This window comes from Monodelphis domestica, chromosome 5 (genome assembly GCF_027887165.1).
Source record: "Monodelphis domestica isolate mMonDom1 chromosome 5, mMonDom1.pri, whole genome shotgun sequence".
NCBI lineage: Eukaryota > Metazoa > Chordata > Mammalia > Didelphimorphia > Didelphidae > Monodelphis > Monodelphis domestica.
Genome location: NC_077231.1, coordinates 247,365,453 through 247,376,883, shown reverse-complemented (window position 1 = coordinate 247,376,883; position 11,431 = coordinate 247,365,453).

The following is an 11,431-nucleotide window of genomic DNA, read 5'->3' as shown; positions in this document are numbered from 1 at the left end:
GAGATACATAGGGCTCCACAAAAGGAAAAAAAATGACTCTCAGTGCCAAAACTATGAATATGTTTTCTCTAAAATTTTACTTTAAATTTGAGCACTCTATCAAAGGAGACCTTATATGTTTAAGGGACTATCATACACTTATATATTGGAGGTGGATTCTGTACCCTGTTATTGCTATACCTTTAGAGAATCTTTTTTTCTAAGAGTTACAAATGACCTCTTTTCTTATAGGGATACATATCATTTTAACTTATTGAGACTCTTAATAAAAGGTTTGTTTTTGTTTTTGTTTTGTTTTGTTTTGTTTTTCTTTTTCCTCTCTTTAAATTGCCTTTTGATGGTTCTCTTGAGTTTTGTGCTTGGACATCAAATTTTCTGTTCAGGTCTGTTTTTTTTTTACAAAATCTTGGAATTCTTCTATTTTGTTTAATGACCATACTTTCCCCTGTAAGAATATAGTCAGTTTTGCTGGGTAATTGATTCTTGGTTGTAGACCCAGTTCTCTAGCTTTCTGGAATATCATATTCCATGCCTTTTGGTCCTTCAGTATATATGCAGCCAGATCCTGTGTTATCCTCACTGTGGTTCCATGGTATCTGAATGACTTCTTCTTGGCAGCTTGTAATATTTTTCTTTGGTCTGATAGTTCTTGAATTTGGCTATAATATTCCTGGGTGTTGTCAGTTGGGGATTAAGTACAGGAGGTGATCTGTGGATTCTTTCAATCTCCACTTTTCCAACTTGTTCTAGAATATTGGGGCAGTTTTCTTGAATACTTTCCTGTAATATTATGTCCAGGCTTTTTATTTTGTCATGGTCTTCTGGTAGACCAATGATTCTTAAATTGTCTCTCCTCTAATGATTTTCTAAGTCTTCTGTTTTGTGAATGAGATGTTTCATGTTTTCCTCAATTATTTCATTCTTTTGGTTTTGTTTTATAGTGTCTTGCTGCCTTGTGAGGTCACTTAATTAAAGTTGTTGTATTCTGGTTCTTAAAGACTGGATTTCATCCCTGGATTTTTGGTCATCCTTCTCCTTCTGGTCTGATTTTCTTTGGAGCTCATCTTTCATTCTTTTTACCTCATATCTCATTTCCTTTGCCTCATCTTTCATCTCCTTTGCCTCATTTTCAAGCTGGTTGATTTTGGCTTTCAAGACACCATTTTCAGTTTCCAGATGACTTATCTTAGTTTTTAGGTTCTTTTCCCAATTGTCTTCAGCATCTCTTAATTGTGTTTTGAATTGCATTTTGAATTCTTCCAAAGCTTGTATTCAATTCACTGGGGATTTCTGATTTATCGTTTGCTGATCCTTCCCCCTCTGTTCCATTCTCTCTTTGCTTGTTGCCTGTACAGAAGCTGTCTATTATAATTTCTTTCTTCTTTTTCTGTTGTTTGCTCATATTTACCCCTTCTTTGCTCCCTGTATTTGTCTGTGCTCTTGCTCCTCTCATTTTTTTGGTTTCGGGGTTTTCTGTCAGTCTCTCCTTTTGGAGCTTTGACAGACGGTCCTGTAGTCTGTGGAAGAGGGGTGTTGGAGTTTGAGCTTCCGAGTCCTCTGGAGGCTTTTAATTGGATTAAAGTCCAACAGTCTGTGAGGGAGGAGTGTTGGATTTTGGTTTCCCTGATCTCTAAAGACTTTTGATGGGATTAATTCAGCTGGGTTGGGCTGGATGTGCCCTGAGGCCAAAACCTTCTGGAAGGCTGGAGCAATATGGAGGGTCTCCACAGCTTTGTCTAGGCTTCCATCTCTGCACTCCCTCTCCAGCTCCTTCCCCACCACCTATGTTCTATGCTCTGAGTCTGGCACAGCCCTGCCCACAAGGTATACCCTCCAGACCAGCACCTTTGCCCACCCAGAGGTTCCTGCTGCTCCTGTAGGCTTAGCTCTCTAGGTGTGTGTGGGGGAACCTCCCTTCTGCCTTCCCCTTAAAACCGAGTGTTCTTGGATTCTGGCTTTTGGGGGCCATACCTTTTGGACTGACTCCAGCAGGAGGGTTCCTTGGCTCTTTCCTGTTGTTAGGTTTGATTTTCAGTCCCCTAGGAGCATTCAGTTTGTGATCAGTATGTAAGGGTTTTCAGAGGTCTGAACTTCTGCTGCTTCTAAGCTACCATCTTTACTCTGCCTCCAAGAATCTTTTTTCTAGAAGTTAAAAAAATCAATTTTTTAACAACTAGCAAACTTTTCTTCCCTCATTGGTAACATTTTAAAAGAGTCACTGGACTTTGCTTTCTATCTCAAACAATTCTTCCAAAGTAATTCTTAGGATAAGAAGATGTCTATTATAGCAAAAATAACTTCCTACCTTGTGACCTCACACCTTCAATGACTACCAGGCACCAACATATGGAATGTTGATTGTATACCAAGGCTGGATCTGAGCAAAAGAACAAATATATATATTTATAAATAGTATCCACAAATTCAGTACCCATACCCATCCAGATTGAGAAATATTCAAGATTAGAATATCAAGTGAGATTTTATAATTTTTCATATAATTTGATCAATATATTTTGTTTTTACACTGGCAAATTTCACCTCATATTTTTCTCCTATCCTACATTCCACATAACAAAGAATAGCCTTTCAGAATTAAAAAAATGAGGAAAAAATAAATACAATGATTTTAGACACCAAATCCTTAATAGTGTATCAGAAATTTGATACAAATATTTTATTCCCATTCAATCATTTCCATTCACATAATTATATATATACATATACACAATATATACATATTATATATATATATATATAATATACTCTTTTGCCTTTAATATTATTCAAATAATTTATTTTATTAGTAACTATTCTTATTTTTTGTTTGGCTAAGAATACTTTTCTACCAATAGCTATGGAAGTTATATCACTAATTTACCCTTTTTATATTTATTGTGAACATGTTGTAACATGTTGGCCTAAGACTTATTTCTGCCAATCTGATTTTTTTCCCCAGAATTTTTGTTAAGTGAAAAATACTTTACTAATTAAAGTTTTCTCCTTTAGTAAACACTGGGTAATTGAATTGCATTTCTTCTCATTCTCCCATGTTTACTATGTTTCATTGGATTATATCTTTTCTTCACCAAAAAGGTTTTGATTACTTATGCTTTATAATATATTTTGAAGTCTAGATATGTTCCTCTTTCATTCCTACATCTTATCTACTATTTTCATTAATAATGTAGAGATTTTTTTCTCCAAATTTCTCCAAACTAATTTTCTTATAGTTATTATAGATCCACAACCTATCTATTTGATTATTTAATTATTTAGTGTTAAAAATATAAAATTATTTTGTTAGTATTATTAATTTTATGCTTTTGACATGGCCCAGAAATGAGAACTCAAAAGTCCTCCACTTCTTAAAAGTATTCTTCACTTCTTTAATGGGTTCTTTGCAATTAAATCTATGGAAGTATTCTTTGGGCTTTGTAGAATTTTCATCAAATTTTATTCATTTTGTAATTATTATGAATAGGATTTTTTGGATTATTGCTTTTTGAATAGAAAGATGATTTCTTAGGGTTATTTTTTTGCTTGCAATGTTGCTAAAATATTATCTCAATAATTATGTTTGCTGATTCTGTAGAACTTTCTAAGTAAACCACCATGTATTTAGAAAATGGAAATGGTTTTATCTTCTCTTTCTCTATCTTTATATTTTTAAATTTTCTTTTTTCTTATTGCTATTTCCAGTATTTCTAAAAGCATAACAAATTATAGCAGGGAGACTGGAAACCTCTTCTTTACTATTGTGTTTTGTTAATTTAATTGTGTTTTGACTCTGAATATACTAATTAGGTGGTCACCACGGATTTAATTTCTAAATCCCAAAATGAATTACTAAAGTAAATGGAATTTATGGTAGGGTTTTTTTTTTTTACAATAGATGGAAGATATTAAGGAAGAGAGAGAAGGGGAGAGAGAGAGAGAGAGAGTGAGAGAGAGAGAGAGAAAGAGAGAGAGAGAGAGAGAGAGAGAGAGACAGAGAGAGAGAGAGAGAGAGAGAGAGAGAGACAGAGAGAGAGAGAGAGAGAGACAGAGAGAGAGAGAGAGAGAGAGAGAGAGAGAGAGAGAGAGAGAGAGAGAGAGAGAGAGGGAGGGAGAGCGAGAGAGAGAGAGAGATATGGAGCTCTGGCTTCCTCTGATACCAGTTAGAAATTGTAAGTCCCAGCCAGGGGAAGAGAGTCTCAAGACGATGGGCCTTACCTGGAGGCTTCATGGCTTCATGCCTCCTAAAAGGAGGGAGTCTAAGTCAGCCTTTCACTCACCAAAGGTGACCTTCGAAAAGGAAAAGCAGTCTGATGTCTCCTGCATGAGTTCCACCAGGGGTCCAATTGCTCCAGTACAACTCTGAGTCAGAGATCTTCCATGGAATCCTCGAACTGAATATATCATCTTCTGGCCTCTGGTCTTCTTTTAAAGATTTTTTTTCTTGTGTCACTTCCCCTAAATTTCATGTCTACTAATCACAGCAGACACTCCTCTCCAGAACTGCCCACTCTTTAGTTCACACCTTCTTTGGTTAGAATATATCTTTTGGGTTACTTAACACCTTTTTTTGTTAGTTCAACTTTTGTAGTTACTTAAGACCTTTTTGTAGTTATAATGAGTCACCTTTTGTAGACTAAAATCTAAAAACAGATTGTGGATTACAATTCAATCTTCCCAATAAAGGAAGACCTACATACCTTCATTGTTACAATCAGGAGATAGTTAAATCCAGTCTTCACAGGTTATTAGTAAAACATTTAGTGGATCCTTACTGCATATGTTGCTTGCTTTTGGTTTGCAGCAGGTACTATTTTTGATATTTAAACACATTGCACTGTATGTTTTCTTTTTAACAAAAATTAGTTCTTCACTTTGTAAAAAGATTTTAATCTTGGGGGAAGGTGGGTAGCTCAGTGGATTGAGAGCCAGGCCTAGAGACAGGAGGTCCTGGGTTCAAATTTGGTCTCAGACACTTCCCAGCTGTGTGATACTAGGCAAGTCATTGAACCCCTACTACCTATCCCTTACCATTCTTCTGCCTTGGAACTAATACACAATATTGATTCCAGGACAGAAGGTAAGGGTTAAAAAAAATTTGTTCTCCATCTATTTAAGTAACCATGTCATTTTGGATTATTTTTGTTATTAATATAAATTGTGCTGATTATTTTTCTTAAAATTGAACTATCCTTGCATTCCTGATATAAATTTAGCTTAATTATAATAAAAGGTTTTTTGGCTGAAATTATTAAGACTATTTGGCAGAATTTCATTATAAATTACTGAATCAATATTCAGTTAATTTATTAATCTCACATTTTCATTTCTTATTTGTTCCCCTGTTTACTCTCACAAAAGATGTATATTTTAAAAGAATAATTTATGTAGTATTGGTATTAACTGTTTTTAGAAGTTTGATAAATAAGGAAAATTTACCTGATACCTTAAAACCAGAGGGTAAAAGAGAAATTAAAATAATTCATTGATGACCTGTAGAAAGAAATCCTTATAGGAAGAAGCATCTTATAGCTAAATTCCATATTTCTCAGTCTAAGGAGAAAAATTCTCCAAACATTCAGAAAGAAACAACATAAATATCATGGAGCCACATTCATGCTAATATAAAGTTTAGCTGCTTTTATTGTAAAAGACTAGAGGGCTTGTAATATGGTGCTCTGGAAGGAAAAGGAGTTAGGATTACTTCCAAGAATTATATTCTCAGAAAAAATGAATACAATTCTTCAAGGGAAAATGGATATTAAATGAAATTGAGAACTTTCAAACAGTCCTAATATAAAGATCAAAACTACATAGAAAATTCGACATGAAAATAAAATATTTAAGAGATGTATAAGAATGTAAACAGGAAAGAAAACTATAAAGGATTCAAAAAAGATAATCTCATATTCTTCAAAGGAAGATAATACTTCTAATTCTTCGAAACATTATCAATATTAGGGCAATTAAAATGAATATAGACAGAGAATGGGTGTAATTAATTACAATGGGATTTTATCCAAAAAAGTCAAAATTAAGAGAGGAGAAATAAGACTGAACTAGAAGTAGAGTGAAGAGAAACATCAAATGGGGTAAATCATCTCAAATAAAAAGAATCATAAAAGAGCTATTTTAATGGAGGTGAAGATAGGAGGGAGAGGTTGGCAATATTAGAACCTTACTCTCATCAGTTTTGGCTCAAAGAGGAAATAACACAACTACTCAATTTGATATAGAAATCTTTCTTGCCCTCTAGGAAAGTAAAAAGGGACTGCGATAAGAGAAGGGGGAAAGAAGGGAATGAGAGAAAGAAAGAAGGATATAGGGAGATAATGCTAAAAATAAACCACATATTAGAAACATAATGAATGGATAGAATTGGAGGTAAATGCACAGCTAATTATCATAACATTAATTGTTAATGAAATGAATTTACCCATAAAATTTAACTAGATAGAAAAATGAATCAAAAATCAGAAACCGATAATATGTTATCTATAAGAAACAACATCTGAATCATGGAGATACATAAAGAGTAAAGGTAAATGACTGGAACAGAATCTATTATGCTTCAGTTGAGGTAAGAAAAGAAAAAAAAATGTAGTAACCATGATCTCATATAAAACAAATGCAAAAAATAGATCTAATTAAAAAGGACAAAGAAGGAAATTATAACTTTCTAAAGTTACCATAGACAATCAAGTAATATCAATACTAAATCTATATGCACAAAATGGTATAGCATAAAAACTTTTGAAGAAGTTAAACAACTTATAGAAGGAAATAGATAATAAAACTGTATTAATTGGAGATCTTAACTTTCACCTTTCAGAATTAGATAAATTGAACCCAAAGGCAAACCAAAAAGAACTGAAAGAGATGAATAGAATTTATATATATATATATATATACCTCTGGAGAAAACTGAAAAGGAAGATAAAAGAATATGCTTTTTTTCTCTCCTAGTAGTATATCATATCTACACAAAAACTATTTATGCATTAAGGCATAAAAACTTTACAAAGGTAAAAAAGAAGAAATGTTAAGGACATATTTTTCAGATCATCATACAACTAAAATTACCTTCAATGAAGAGTCATGGAAAGTCAAATTAAAATTTAATTTGGAACTAAATTACCTAATTCTAAAGAATATGTGGGACAAAGAACGAATCATAGAAATCAGCAATTTCATTAAGGAGAATAACAACAATAATATAACATATGAAAATTTATGGGATACAATAAAAGGAATACTTAGGGTAAAATTTTTATCTCTAAATTCTTACATAAATAAATTAGAAAAAGAACAGATCAATGAATTGGACACATAACTAAAAAAGTTAGTAATAGAAGAACCTTACAATTCCAATTTGAACACAAAATAGGAAATCTAGAAAAAAAAGATCAATAAAATTGAACTTTAGAAAGACATTTAATAAATAAGGCTAAAAGCTGGTTTTATGAAAAAAGAAACACAATGATAAAATAGATTAAAGCATTGGTTAATTTGGTTAATAAAAGGAAAGGAGAAAAGCAAATTATCAGAATCAAAAATGAAAAAGGTAGATTCACTACCAATGAAGAGTAAATTAAGGCAATTAATACATGTTATTTTATCCAATTATATGCCAATTCATTGGATAATTTAAGTGAAATGTATGAATCTTTACAAAAACATAAATTTCCTAGATTAACAGAAGAAGAAATAGAACACTTAAATAATCCCATTTTAGAAAAAAATTTAAAAAAAATCCTGAGTCAGCTGTATTCAGGAATAAATTCTATGAAACATTTAAAAAATCAACACCAATAATGTATAAATTATTTAAAAATAATGGAGAAAAAAGGAATCATACTAGATTACTTTAATGAAGCAAATAAGACACTGATACCTAAATGAGGAAGAACAGAAAGAGAGAAAGAAAACTATAGGCTAATCCTAATAATATTGGTGGAAATTTTTAAATAAATTACTAGCAAAAAAGATTGTAGTGATATGTCAAAAAGGCCATTCAGTATAACAAGGTGGATTTTATAACTGGAATTCAGGATGGTTAAAATATTAGGAAAACTATAAGTATATTTGACCATATCAATAACAAAACCAACAAAAATCATATGATTATCTCAAAGATGCAGAAAAAAAACCTTTTGAGAAAATACAACACTTTTTCTGACTAAAAATACTAAAGCATAGGAATAAATGGAGCTTTTCTTAAAATGATGAGCAGGATAAGCTAGAAATCTTCCAAATAAGATTGAGTGAAACAAGAATGTCCATTATTACCACTATTATTCAATGTTGTACTAGAAATGTACTATAACAATGAGAAATAACAGAAATTGAAGGAATTAGAATAGGTAATGATAAAACAAAAATATCACTTTGCAGATGATATAATTCAATACTTAGAGAATTACCTAAAATTAATTATAATAATTAACAACTAACAAACTTGCAAGATTTAACATAGTACTTCATAAGTTAGCAGCATTTCTATATATCACCAAAAAAGTCCAGTAGCAAGAGATAGAAAAAATATTCATTTAAATTTAAAATAGATAATATAAAATATTTGGGAGTCTATCTGATAAAATAAATTCAGGAATTGTAAGAATTTAATTACCCAAAAAACTTTATACAAATTAAGTCAGATCTAAACAATGACAAAAATATTAATTGCTAATAGAGAGGCCAATGAACTATAATGAAAATGAAAAAAATACTTATATGCTTTTTCAGTCCCATTCCAAGGAAAACATTCAAAAATATTTTATTGATCTATAAAAAAAAATCACCTGGAAGAAAAAAAAAACTATAATGGGAATTAATGACAAAAAAAAAGTAAAGGAAGGTGGTCCTTCCAGATCTCATACTGTATTAAAAGGCAATAATCATTAAAGCAATCTGATACTAGCTAAGAAATGAGTGGTAGATCAGCAGAATATATTGGGTACACAAAACCTAGTAATAAATGACTGTAGTCATTTAATAGTTTTTGAAAATTTTATTTAATTAGTTAATTTAGAATACTTTCCCTTGATTACAAGAATCATGTTCTTTCTCTCCCCTTTCCCCATCCCCTCCCATAGCTGACATGCAATTCCACTGGGTTTTACATGTATACTTGATCAAAACCAATTTCCATATTGATGTTTGCACCAGGGTGATCATTTAGAGTTTATATCCCCAATCTTATTCCCATTGACCCATGTGATCAAGCAGTTGTTTTTCTTCTGTGTTTCTGCTCCCACAGTTCTTCCTTTGGATATGGAAAGTGTTCTTTCTCATAAGTACCTCTGAATTATTCTGGATCATTGCATCGCTACTAATAGAGAAAGTCCATTACATTGTATTGTACCACAGTGTATCAGTCTCTGTGTATGATGTCCTCCTGGTTCTGCTCCTTTCACTCTGCATCAATTCCTGGAGGTCATTCAAATTCACATGGAATTCCTCCAGTTCATTATTCCTTTGAGCACAATAGAATTCCATCACCAACATATACCACAATTTGTTCAGCCATTCCCTAATCTGAGAGCAGCCTCTCATTTTCCAAATTTTTGCCACGACCAAGAATGCAGCTATGAATATTCTTGTTCAGGTCTTTTCCCTTACTATCTCTTTGGGGTTTCCAGCAGTGCTATATTGGATCAAAGGGCAGACAGACTTTTAGTGCCTTTTGGGCATAGTTCCAAATTTTCCTCCAGAATGGTTGAATCAATTCACAACTTCATCAGCAATGCATTAATGTCCCTATTTTGCCACATCCCCTCCAACATTCATTACTTTCCTTTGCTATCATGTTAGCCAATCTGCTGGGTGTGAGGTGGTATCTCAGTATTGTTTTGATTTTCATTTCTCAGATGATAAGAGATTTAGAATACTTTATTCATGTGATTATTAATAGTTTTGGTTTCTTTATCTGAAAATTGCCAATTCGTGTCCCTTGCCCATTCACCTAATTTACTTATAGTGTTTCATATTTTTTTTATAATTCAGTGTTTTATAATTCAAAAGATCCAATGTTTTTGGATCAAAAATTCACTATTTAATTAAAAAACAACCTGTTGAGGAAATTGAAAAAAAGTGCTATATCAGAAATCGGCATGAGATCAACATGGGAACATAGGTATGTGATCTAAATATAAAAAACGACACAAAACCAAATTAGAGGAACACAGAATAGTCTTCCTGTCAGATCTATGAATAAGGAAAGAATTTAGGACTGTGACAAGGAGATCACTTTAAAAGGCTGATATATATTAATTTAAGGTCGCCAAGGAATTCAGCTATGTAATTCCTAAATGAAAACTCAAGTCAGCCATCAACCTTTTATAGAGTTTAATTACAAACAGGAGGAAGAAAGGAATTAGAGATAGAGAGAGAGAGGGAGAGAGAAAGGGGAGAGAAGGGAATAGGGCTTAAATACCCCTTCTGTTTAGGCTGGGCCAAAAGGCCCAAGCCCTTAGATAGCTGGGGCAAAGAAAGGAGATCAGTCCCTATTACTCACGTGACCAAAATGGAGAAACAGTCTCAGAGGCCCCCACCTTCAGCTTCCTTCAGAGCAAGCTTCTCAGAGCACCTCTCCAACCACTCAGAGCCAAAACTCTCCAACCACCCCCAGTCCTCAGACCCCTCTCTCTTTAAGGAAACCATCCAAGTTTCCTCCCCTCAGTTCTCCCATCTACCAATCACTGTCCAACATTTTCCCTGTGCCAATTGTGGCTCTAGCTTAACCCAGGACTGCCCAGAGGTCTGGGCTTTGCACATGTCTGTTGGAGGTCATATTCTCAAATAATTAAATTTTGATCTATGCTGCAGCCCTTCCTAAATCCTGTTAGGACTGAGTGGGGTGGAAATTGTATTTTCCAAGACCTGATTCTGTCATTCCAAGTATCTCTATTGTATCAATTCTAAAATCAATCATGACTCAAAGAAATTCCTGTTCTGTGCTTAAGCATAGGTCAAAGCCCTTTCCATTGTTCAGCAAAAGGTTTCTGTCCTAAAGTAATCTTAAGAAGGGAGGAGGAGGAACCTCCCATGCCAATGGGGTTCACATTCCAATACACCATCAGTAAGAAATTTTCCAAGTATGAAATTTCCCAATGGTGAAATTTCCAACATTTATAAGTCTAAGAAATTTTAAGGTTTACAGGACCAAATAAGAGACAGATTTGGTAATTAATTATATTGATGTTTCAAAGTGTATCTACAGTTTTAGAGTCTATTTCATATACCCAAATTCCAGAATACTTAAAACACATCACAATTCCATAGGGTATCAATGTCCAAATTTTCATACATCCCCTCCAATATTATTATTTTCCTTTTCTGTCATATTAGCAAATCCAATAGGTGTGAGGTGGTACCTCAGGTTGCTTTAATTTCCATTTCTCTAATGAAGAGTTACTTAGCACATTTATTTTAA